The sequence below is a fragment of the Hippichthys cyanospilos genome, chromosome 11, assembly GCF_059441005.1.
Source record: "Hippichthys cyanospilos isolate Australia breed blue-spotted pipefish chromosome 11, RoL_Hcya_1.0, whole genome shotgun sequence".
In the NCBI taxonomy this organism is placed as follows: domain Eukaryota; kingdom Metazoa; phylum Chordata; class Actinopteri; order Syngnathiformes; family Syngnathidae; genus Hippichthys; species Hippichthys cyanospilos.
The window spans coordinates 21702501-21713644 of record NC_142379.1 but is presented as its reverse complement, the minus strand read 5'-3'; the positions used below and the strand labels follow the sequence as shown (position 1 = coordinate 21713644).

Below are 11144 nucleotides of genomic sequence, written 5' to 3'. Positions count from 1 at the left end.
ATCATTTAGTACAGGGGTCCCCAACCCCCGGTCCGCAGACCGGTACCGGTCCGTGGATCAACTGGTACCGGGCCGCATGGGCTGCACCCGAAATGTTTTGGAGATGATTTAGTTTAATGGTATGAGTGCACCGAACGCCAACGAGGCGAAAAAGCGGAGCGTTTTGTATTGTAGTCAATAGAGTTCGCGTCACTGGGCGCAAATGCACGTCGGGCGACGCGATGGACGCGAATTGAGCGACGCAAATGGCTGCGCGCGGTCACGAGAAGCGAAATTTTGCATTTCGCGTGAAGTTATTTTTTATTTACTTTTTCCGCGTTTCGAGTCGCCACAGCCAATCAACTTCGGGAACATTCAACGGCTCACTCGGGGGGGGGGAATCATGGCAGCAGCTTTGCGGTCACCGGGAGTGATCCAACATGGCCAGCTGAGCTTTCAATACGAAACAGAGCCAAGCAAGAGCCCTCACCTGGCTTGTCGAAAGGCGGAAGCGAGAACTTGGGACAACTGGTATGTGCAGCGTTTGCTTCACTAACAGCTGTTGAACCGTAGTTACTGTGCTAAGCTAACGATAGCGCAGCATTGTCAGCACAATATTTAGCACGGTCTCGGCCACTTGATTGCGACATTGAAACTTTTATTTTTTGGCAGGCGAGTATTGCCGCAAAGAATAAAGGTGCTGTCGGTGAAAATATTTTCTCTCTCACGTCCCACAAAAGTAAAAGTTCTCAGCAATGCTCTTCTTTCTGGATCTACCGTAAAGTGCACAGCAACCCCCCCCCCGCAGTCTAAATCAGTGTGTGTAAACCTCTAAAAAATCATGTTTGTTTGTTTTTTTCTCACACAAGATTGTGGTTTGTGGCAAGGGGCAGTGGTTAGAAAACATGAGTCGCCAAGGTCCTTGAGAGCTACAATCTAGCCTGCTGTTGATTGATCCCTTCAAACACACCTTATTCAAATCATCCGGTCACCAAGATTTGAAAACAACCCTCATTTCACCTTTTCATTATCGTTTTTGATTGTTTGTTTTGTTTGTAACAATAAATAAATAATAAATAATAATAAAATGTATGGCATATTACTTGTTTCTAAGCCTATTGTATTTGAAAAAAATGTTTTTAAAAAATACCCACTTCCATAAATTAGGTTACCGGCCCTGGAGTTTTTTGTCTCATCTACTTTTGATAATGTTAATAATGATAATAATGATAATAATAATATAAAAATACCAGAGAAGTGAAAATGATCACCATACACCCACAATGCATAGTAATCAGTGTAATCCATAGTAACACACATATGTAGCACATATTATCAATATATTTCAGTACTACTGGATAGTTAATTCCCAAAACAATGTACAACACAAACTACCTTGTTGACAGTGGGCCCAGCACTGGCTAGTTGTGGATGAAAACGTTGCTAAAGACCACTAGAATCTGTCGATAGGTGTGTAATGAACCACTGGGTTGCCATTTCTTCCTATTGCTACCATTCTTATACCCACTAACATTTTTTTCAAATGCAAGGACACATTGTTCCAACAGGAGTGAAAGGGTTAAAGAAAACTGTCTTTTTTTCGTAAAACAAAAAAAATATTCACATTATATCTAAGTAAACTAAGGGAAACTTTACACATGGAGACTGAGCTGATGGGAAAGGTTTGAAATGTTTTCTCAGTTATGCAAGCAGCGTGCATGTAAACAATTTGCTGTCACGCGTAAGATTTCTTTGTATGATCAGAGGCGCTTCAGAGTATTTTTTTGCGGTAATTCACATACAAGAAAACATTTTGACAGTAGATCTAAAAGATGTCTTCATTCTCATGAGCCAAGAAACAAGCTGGCAATGTCTTGTGAGAATCTTGCAATAATAATAACACTTGTTTCAGTTCTCTTCTTCTTGATACGTAAATGTTGCATGCTCTCCCATGGTGGGACGTTGTCTCAACTGTGCATGTGTTTGGTTTGTTATAGGATTTGAGATAACACAGATCCTCCTGCTCTCTATCAGTTTAACACACTGAGACGAGCCAGGGATTACTCACCCCGACACTTCACTTTGCCAGTGTCTCGTTCCCAAATGTTACTGTGGTACTGGATGGTAGCAGTAGGCTTTGTTATGTTGAATGAAATTATTGTTATATGATAGCAGGAGAAAGTACAAAATCAGAGACTGAATATAAATCTAGAGATAATCATGTTCATGAGTAACATTTTGGCACAGTTTACTTTCCCTAAATTGACTACAGAGTGTAAAGAGAAATATTAGCCAGTTTTTAACTCTTTCAGTGCCAACCGTTATCTGAAAAGGCAACCCCTAGAGTGCCAGCCGATGTTGAGCAATTTGACGCATCTTTCAAGGCAGAGAGAAAATTGTATTGCATGACTATGTAGACATTGGTAATTGGTACCATATGAAAGACTAGATTCCATTCTTCACCTGGAAAAAGAAAGCAAGATTCTACCTTATTCCGTTCTTTAGTAATCACTTTGCAAATACTGTAGGTCATTTGAGAGACAACATATTTTGGACAAAAAGAGAAAATTAGCTTTTTTGAGAAAAGTTTTGTTTTCTGTGAATTTGACTCGAATATATTTATAGGAGCATCAGAAACATCTCAACAGTCCCTCTCTTCGATAAAACAAATAAAAACAGCGAAAATGTGTTCTTGATGGTAAAATAACAATTTGCATCTACATTACAACTGTTGGCATAATATTGAGGGGAGCTCTGGCCTCGAGTGTCATGTTTCCATTCATTTAAAAAAAAAATTTAAAAAAACTGGAACACAATCAAAGTACAGTGGATCCCCGGTTTACGACATCCCTACCTTACGTTTTTTTTTTTTTTTTTTTACCTTACGACGTGGCCTTTGTGTTCCGTCTTTACACCATTTCTTTTGCCTTACGACACATCCAACATGGCAGTCAATGTGCACGACACATCCAACATGGCGCTCAGTGTGCGCTCATACGTCTATACATGCAGCACTGCTTATATCACTACAATGCTGGTCTGCTATTAATCAGAGCACAGGGTCGCAAAGATGTCTGCCTCAAGACTTGATCTGGTTTAAGAGTGCTTTCAATCTAATCAATCTGATCAAACTAATGAGACACTGACAGCAAAAGCAGATGCAAAGGGAAGCAAAGCTTGAAACTAGAACTTAGCAACACGAACAAAACCCAAAGAAGACCACAAACCCCAACCACACAAGACATAAGCTTGGCCTACCCTCACTTGGGAATACTGTATGGCCATAACAAGCTTGTCATGTCGCTCAAAGGTAAATAAATCCTTTCGAAATTTATTTATGTTATTTAATTGTATACATGTATTTTATATATATATATATATATATATATATATATATATATATATATATATATATATATATATATATATATATATATATATATATATGATTAGCTAATTAACATAGGTCCGCTATATGGCAAATTCATTTTATGATCCCAACCGCGGAACGGATTAATCTTGTAAACTGAGGGCCCATTTTATTTTACATGATGGAAATTCTCATTCAGAACATGACACTGAAAGAGTTTTTTTTTTTTTTCTTCTTTCTTTTGGTGCCATTCAAAGGTCAGTTTAAAACACACAGGATTTGGTAGACCAGAACGGAAGGTTCAAGTTGTCAAAATGGAGTGATGGTATTTGACTGGCAAATGTATTCATAAATACATTTATACATGTTTATCACCCTCAGGTTGTACTGGAAAATCTGTACATTCTTCTGGAATTCCCAATGGGCACCATTCCCTGTCTGCACAAGGTAATTATATTTAACAGACACAAAGTTTTTTTGTTGTTGTTTTTTTTCATTTTTCCTTTTTTTTCTCCTGACAAAAGAGTAACAGTATTTCCATGGATTGTATCATGTTTCCAGAATGTAAGAAAGCTTTTCAAATCGTCAGTAATTCTCACTGGATTTTACCTGCTACAAAAAATATATATATTCTTGCATCCATTTCAGTATAAAAAATGATAGCAAAGAAAATATGTGAGAACAAAATAAGGTCAAGTTGGAAATGTACCCCAGTTGAATATTTTCCTTTTAATCACATAACAAGCCTCACAAAAGTCAAAAGTGCTTAGTGGGAATCAAGCTCAATGAGTCAGCCTTCATCTTGTGTGGCGATGCATGTTTAGTTGAAGCCAAGGTTAAACAACATGCAAAGAAAACATGAGTGAGCCAAGCTGTTTCACAAGCTGGGCTTGGGCCTGACTAATATTGAAGTGCTAGTTTGGAGCTTTAGCACGCTCACACAGACGCCCTCCTAGGCTTTTCCCACATCACTTAGGGGCCAACACGGGCTCTTTGCTCCACAACAATCTTCTGGGCTTTGGCTGGGAAAGGCTACACCCCATCGTTCTCACCATTCCCCCCTCTTGCCAATGGAGAAGAAAATGAAGATGATGAAGAAGACATACTGTATCAGAGGACAAAGTGTGGTCACAGGTTTGTCCTAGAATGCTGAGTCATTGGGTAGCTGATTCTCTTTGTCAGGTGATAGTAATTTGAAATTAAGCAGAACAGAGTGACTTCCGGGGGGGGGGGGGGGGGCACTGGAGCGTTGCTTGGAAAAACAAATATTGATGTTTCAGGCATTCCAGTTAAATTGCATTAACAATGTTTATACCAGGGTTGTGCAACTTCATTTTGCACATTTTGAATAGAATGCCTTTTTTATCTTCATACAACAAAAGGACCGCTACTTGATATGGATATTTTCACTGTGTTTGTTGTTGTTGTTGTTTTTATTATTTTGTAATTTTTCAGAGTGCTAAGAGCTCTGGGGGAAAAGGTGTCCTTCAGCCTTTTTAACTGGCTTTTTTGAACTCTCAAACAGTGGTTCTAAAACTTTTCTCAGTGATGTACCCTCTGTGAAATTTGTTTTTAGCCCTTAATCAGTACAAAACATTTTTGGGTAAAAAAACAAAACAAACATGAAACAAAAACAAAGAAAAATTTTAAATCATGCCATCAGTGTCTGATTTATTAAACTTCAGAACCTTTCAAACTTCATTTGGATTGGTCCACAAAAATTAATAAACAAACTGTCCTTTTTTGAATCATAGAAATTATTAAATGGAATATTAAATATGATTAAAAATAACTTATTCAATCAATACAAATTGTCAGACCCTGTTCTCAAAAAGAATAATTGTAAATGAATATGTCCACATAAAAATATTAAACATAAAATGTCGCTCTTGGGATTACAGGAGAGATCTATTCACAGAAATAAATCATTAATTTAAATACTGTATTAATAAATATTTGTCCACAAAAAGAATCAACAAAAAGTGTCATATCTGTTCCCAGAAATAAATAATTGTAAATATTGATCCACAAAAAAATTATTCTCCTTAAAAGTGACGTCTTTTGGGATCATAGATCTGTTCACAAAAATAAATCATTCACATGACAGGTAACGATAGGTGGCATGTCAAACCATTCCAGTATGAGATAGCATCTGGGTTTTAAAAATAATTAAATAATAATAATAACCTTCCGAATATACATGTATTTTATGAGCTTATCTTTTTCTGAAATATTTACTTAATTCAACCATTTTAATGTTATTCATTAAGGATTTTTGCTTGCTTGCGTGCTTGTTTGTTTTATTTCAAATCTCGAGTACCCCCTGGATTTCCTTCGAGTACCCCCAGCGGTACCCGTGTGTCTCTGTCAATGTTGTGCACTCTGCTGAGGTAGGGAAAGCTGGCGATGTTGTCCAGGGAGGGCAGAGCTAATCCACTGATTTTTCTGGGCATTGTTAATCACCCTCTGCATCAGTCTCCTGTTGGCTGCAATGCACCTCGTGTTCCTCACCGAGATGCAATACACTAGGGCATTCTCCATGATGGTTTGGTAGAAAGTCACCAGCAGCTGCTCCTCTGTGTTTTTTTCCTGAGCACTCTCAGGAGTAGGAGTCGCTGCTGGGCTTTCCTCACCATCGCCATGGTGTTGATGGTCCAGGAGAGGTCGGCGGGGATGTGGACTTTCAGGAGTGATGATGAGTGGGGCCAGGTCTTTGCTGTGTTCACGCAACTCCAGGATCAGTTCTTAAACTTTAGCATGGGAGCCCAGTCCTCCTCTCTGCAGCCACTTGGTCCAGCTCTCCTGGGAGATGCTCAGGCATTCCCAAGACAGCCAAGATACACAGCCTCAAGAACAAAGCATCACACTAACTTTTTTGTACCGGAAGAGGTAGTGTGGGTAGGGGTATCAATGAATTACGGCCCAATCAAATTGCTTTGTGCAATGAATAAATGGCGGATAGAAGATGACAGAAGGGGGTCGGGGCACTGACCACGGGCGACTGCCAGACCAGCAAAATTAATTTGATATTCCCACCTCTGTAAAAACGTGAAAAAATGTGTCTGCTTTTCAACAGCTGGCTTCAAGAAAATGTAAACAGAAAAAAAAATACATGCAAGGTTTGAGCCCCTGACGCCAAGGTATTAAAAATTACCATTAGCAAAGACACTTAAGACACAGCACCACTTGGTCATTTGATGAGCATAATGTAGTTTGTTCGATTGGGATTGCTACAGCACCACAGCTACAACATCAGCCGTGGATGGTCTTTTGCGCAAAAGCAGCCTGATTTGAATTTTGTTAGCTAACGGCCAATCAGTGAACCTTTTGGATACTGCAATTGCTGACATTTATTCAGTTGGTATCTCAAAAGCACAGTGACTTACTTTCTTATTGTAAATGCTGCCACTTAGGTTTGCGCCTTTGTATGTTGAACAGATTTAATCACGAGAGTAGAGAGGACCCAAGAGCACGCACAGACAAAGTTTGTTTGTTGCTTGCCAGAGAATTGCAGGTTGACAGGATGATGGCTGCATGGCAACTATGGTGGTGGTTCAGGGCCAAGCCCAGACGAGGCACGAGCAGGTAGGCGAGGACAACAGGCAAGACAACAGGTCAGAGTCAGGCTAGGTCCATGCACCTGTGGACAAACATGGACAGAAGGTAGGCGGAAGGTCAGAGACAGGCTAGGCCAAAGCACGAATGGAAAAACAAGGACAACACGCAGGCGGGAGGTCAAAGATAGTCCAGGTCGGTACACGTGTTGATTGGCATAGAAGAGTGTTGGAAGGCTTGGCATAACAGGACAAGACAATCTGGCGAGTGCTAGAGGGGTGAGACCGGGTTAAATACTGAGCAGGTGACAAGCTGCAGCTGTGGTGATTTGGCTGATTGGCAGGGGAGACAAAGGTGTCGTGATGTCAAAAAACGAGGTGACCGGACAAGAATACTGTGACAAGTGTTTGTATTTTTATTTAATAAAATCATGACAGTAGGACTTCACGATCAATCAAATTTTAATCGTTATCACGATATTGGCTGCCATGATTAATTAAGATGATAATCGGCGATATTAACATTTAAAAAGCCGCCTACCAGTATATGTCAAATCAAGCACTTTATGTCATCCCACCACCTGGAAGCAAACGCAAGGTTAAGACATCATTAAGCAAGAAATAGCAAGCGAGCAAATCATGCAAGAACGTCCAAGGCTAAGTTTATGCTTGACGCGCTCGGCAAGTTCACTTCGGCTCCACGCGTCAAAATGACATCGGCAACCACGCCACTTGGCGCGGTGTCTGCGCTGGCTAGATTTTCCACAACACATACCTTCTGGAATTTCCTTACTGCATGGAAGTGTCGGGCAGAAAACATGTCAGACGAACTATTGCTTATTGGTGTTCGCCGGTAGCAAGTACACTGAGGCGAGGAGTCTGATTTTAAAAAAGAAAAAAAAGAAGAAGAAAAGCTTGGAAGAATGTTTTTATTGCAAAAATACTTTAAGGGTGTTGGAGGTGTTTTTACAGGTCTGTTGTAGTATGTGCTAGGTTCTTAGTAGGCTTCATTTTTTTCTGTGGTTTGCACTCAGCAAGTCTTTGCCATAATTATTAGTTACTGTATTTTAGCTTTTTTTAAGTATCAAGCCTTGTACTATACAGTTTATTAAACTGTTTGTTTAAAAAAAAGTGCATTAAAATAGACATTTGACCAAACATGATGAATAATCATGATTAAAATAGTAATGGCAATATTGGCCAAAATAATCGTGATAATCGTGCAGCCCTACATGACAGTGAGAGGTCTTACAAACGCTGCCTTCTCAGTTATGGAACAGACCAACAACTATGCAAAACTATTTAAAGTGATTATAAAAGAGTTTAGCTGGACCATATAGTCATTGATGTGCGACTTCTATCGATAGATATGAGATGCTGCATGTCATAATTTTCATTCATCAGTATTTTAAATACAATTATAGAACACCTAGTGATTAATTTTGTCTTGTGGTCCCAAAATGGTAACGCGTTGCAAAACTGAGTAACTGTAATAATAATATAGTAATATTATGAGTAATTCCTGATATTGCTTTGTGGGTGTCTAACTGGAATCCATTACTGTAATGTGTTACCTTTGTAACTTGCTACCCCCAACACTGCTTGCGTTTGATCATGTAAGCATTCATGAAAGCATTCCTATCATTTTTTCACTCATCCTATTCAAATTCCAAGCTTGAAATGTATTTTTTAGATCATTCCTTTAAAAGTTATTCCAACATTGCACAAATATTTGTGTACATTTTTGACCAACAGTGTTGATAAACAATATTTAGTTGACTCTGCTTAACGCAAGGTGGACAAATGGGAAGCCTAAACCATTGTGCAAGTCTGTATGTGCAGTCTTAACAGACAACAGCAGCACTTTCATTTTGTGCACACTTAGTTAACCCTCCTTGCAGTGGTGATGATAAGACGGTGCAAACGGCAGGACACTGAGAGGAGGAAGTAAGTGTGTAGACAGAGGGTCGTTGACTGGCCTACTATAGTAACATAGTCATAGAAGTTATAAACTATGCTTTGGCAGTGGGGTCACAATTTGTGACAAGTGGCAATGACTGAGCGGTAATAAATTATATTGCATAAAGGTGACATTTTTTGTGTTTTCTTCAAAAATCACTATAGATTAATACAATTAGTATGCTTACTTTCATTCATTTTTGATATATTTGTTTCTCCTTAGTAGCGTCACAAGTGGGCAGGAGCACATTCCACCAATCACGCATTGCCACAAGGTCATTATATTTTAAATTTTCCTTACCTAAAATGTCAGTCCCTGACAATGAATGAATTAAAATAATAGAAATAGATGCTCTCTTCAGCTTTTTGTCAGTGGTTAGTGTTGGGCAAGTTACCTCAAAACTGTAACGTATTATTACTGCCATTTCAAAGTTATTTATTAATGAGTTTCCTACCCCTTGAGGTGGAAGTAGCATACCTGAGCATGAGAATCCTCCCCATGTTTTCTTTTTGCTAACTTCATGTTACTGTGGCTAAATGATTTGTCAAATTACTGGTATTATTTAGTGAAGTGGACAGCTCTTTAGGTGACGCGCACTACTGTGCAACTACTGTAACTATTATATTTTTCTTGTCTTTATCTCTGATGAACTGAAAGTAATGGGTGTATGTCCATGAATTACATTACTTATGTAAAGCAATACTAGTCACTGATGGTAGATTTAAATCGTGCGGCAAAGTAATTGGAACTTAAGCCACAACACAGATAAATAGTACATGCAATACTGCATGGAATAACTAATGGGTCTGACTGCAGGATGTAGTTTGGGGGCGTGTAGTTCCAAAAAAATGCACCAAAAGAACTACACACCCTCGTCCCGGCAAGGTACATAAGGCTATATTAGAGGGTGAAATGAGTCTGTTTATGTCATAATTACTATATATCATATTAATATAATGCAGTGAAATAGAACTACTAAATGTTGTAAAGCGTTGGAAAAAATAAAATGTCATCTGACTGTTGTAATATTGACAACTATGATAAGACATTAGTAAAAATATTATGGAAAACTTCTTGTCCCGACAGGTACATACACAAAGCGACACTGTATTATAGAGCAAAATACTGTAATGCATCTAACGTTTATGTAATGTATTTATATAATTTAAAAAAATTCATAAATCCAATACGTGCAATAGAACTATTAAAAAAAAATAAATGGTCGACAGACAGTTTGTGCAATTTACTGTGCTTGGTCTTATATTATTTACATTATATATTAAGGACATTTGCAGTGTTTCAAAAATGTTTGCTGCTCTGGAGTGACTCTTGAACAACTTATGATCTTACCTTACTTATGATGACTTAGTTGAATTCAAAATGGCACAAATGATGTATATAACATATAATGGCCAACTTTGCTACAGTATCCAGAAGCTTTTCGCTATAAGAAAAGGCTATTTTAGTTTGAAGGGGCACAAAGAATTGCAAAAAAGTGCAAGAACTAACATAAGCAAATATGTGTCAATGTAAAAGGTGCTGATATATGAACTAGAACTAGTATTTGGTATGATATAATCCAGAACAAGTCTAGGACTTGATAGGTTTTTGTGTTAAACATATAAACTGTGATATCACTGATGATGCCCCCCCCCCCTCCCTTTTAAATTGGGTTTCATTATATTTGTAAATGTCCTTTTATGTTATCTTTTGAACCCTGTAAAAGATAACTACATACAAATGTATTTTTACTAGAAGTATTTAATTGCCATTTTACAATGGTCCACTATAAACACTTTTTTCTAATGCGTATGTTAGCTGTTATGGGCTGTGCACACATTTTGTTTTAAAATTCAGATACCCACTCCAAAACAAAATAATAAAACATGATTCAAAAGCACATTCATTCAAGTTTAAAAAAAAAAGCAATCGCTCCGGAATCTTCTTGGACTGAAGTCTGATATGAATCCAAGGAGCTCTCCTCTCTTTCCCTGTTCCTAGTAGCCTTTTATGTCTTTAAAAATTACATTGCAGTGTCTGCAGGTGATGAGATCAAATGGGATCCTGTATTTTTCTCTGAATTCTGCAGAGAAATTTCACAAACACAAAAAAAATAAAAACAGGATATATAAAACATGTCGAACATCCCCCTTAAACTAACAAAACATTCTTTTTCATGTTGGTATTAATTGGTTACCATGACAATAAGATATTGTTCCAGTCACAAGTTCTACTTGAGCTATACTGGATTTAAAATTCAGACATACTTCTGTGATGAATA

At 38.1% G+C, this 11144-nt stretch overlaps 1 long non-coding RNA gene across 1 annotated transcript in view; it reads left to right on the top strand.

Moving 5' to 3' along the window:
- Positions 1 to 484: 484 nt before the first annotated feature.
- Positions 485 to 11144, top strand: part of LOC148416337 (uncharacterized) — a 30375-nt gene continuing 19715 nt past the window's right edge. Inside the window, exons 1-2 of the long non-coding RNA XR_015867257.1 lie at positions 485 to 510; positions 3731 to 3796. This is a non-coding gene — a long non-coding RNA (uncharacterized LOC148416337). The remainder of the gene's footprint in view (positions 511 to 3730; positions 3797 to 11144) is intronic.